The 1046-nt window shown below is 54.5% G+C and overlaps 1 protein-coding gene across 1 annotated transcript in view; it reads left to right on the forward strand.

Moving 5' to 3' along the window:
- The window catches only part of LOC107653378 (dysbindin-like), a 60443-nt gene that overhangs the window by 36917 nt on the left and 22480 nt on the right, over positions 1-1046 (forward strand). The window lies entirely within an intron of this gene.

A 1046-nucleotide genomic window follows, 5' to 3' on the forward strand; every position in this document is an offset into this window, starting at 1 on the left:
TGTGCAACTTTACAGATCTTCTTTATGCACCAAGAGCTTGTAACACTCCAAAGAGAAAGGAAAAACGTCTCGGTTACGTATGTTACGTCAGTCGTGACTGTGACCCGTACAGCGGTGGTACAGCAACTGTGGCGACGGGACGTAACGTCTCCGTTCCCTCCTTCAGGGAACGAGGGTTACATACGTAACCGAGACGTTCCCTTTCAGTCAGTCACGTTCGACGTTACGTCAGTCGTGACTGACGAATTGGGATCCGTATGGAAAACGCCACTATTGCTGACCCCCTCCAGTGCCCTGCGAAGGCCGGCAAGTCCCCCCACACCAGTTGGGGCGGAAGAAGGACAGGGCTTAGGCAGAGGTGTCCACGACTGCTGTTCCGTACAGTGGGATATTGGATAAGACTGGGAAAGCGTACCCAAGTAGGGGAACGCTACGGAAGCCACATCCTGCATATAAGAGGTATCATGTCAGAGGTGAATGGCGCAGCAAGCGTGATCGACACCGAGTGTGTCCGGTGTTACTGCCTAACTGAGGCAAGTACACAAGAGGACACGGGCTCTACACGGAGATTATAGAATCTCGCAAATGTGTTAGGCATCGCCCAGCCGGCAGCTCTACAGATGTCTGCTATCGAGGCGCTCCACGCCAATGCCCAAGAAGATGCCACTCCTCTCGTAGAGTGTGCTCACACTCCGAAGGGGCATGGTAAACGTTGGGCCTGGTATGCTAAGACTATAGCCTCCACTAACCAGTGGGCAAGTCTTTGTTTGGAGACAGCCTTCCCCTTCTGCTGTCCTCCGAAGCAGACAAAGAGCTGGTCTGAGGTCCTGAAGCTCTGCGTACGGTCCACGTAAGTGCGCAAAGCGCGAACGGGACAGAGCAGAGCAATGGCTGGGTCTGCCCCCTCCCGGGGCAGCGCTTGCAAGTTCACCACCTGATCCCTAAAAGGCGTGGTGGGAACTTTGGCCACATATCCAGGCCGGGGTCTCAGGACAACGTGAGAGTTACCCGTACCAAATTCTAGGCACGAATCGTCGACCGAAAAT

Source organism: Sinocyclocheilus anshuiensis, unplaced genomic scaffold (assembly GCF_001515605.1).
Source record: "Sinocyclocheilus anshuiensis isolate Anshui unplaced genomic scaffold, SAMN03320099.WGS_v1.1 scaffold37, whole genome shotgun sequence".
In the NCBI taxonomy this organism is placed as follows: domain Eukaryota; kingdom Metazoa; phylum Chordata; class Actinopteri; order Cypriniformes; family Cyprinidae; genus Sinocyclocheilus; species Sinocyclocheilus anshuiensis.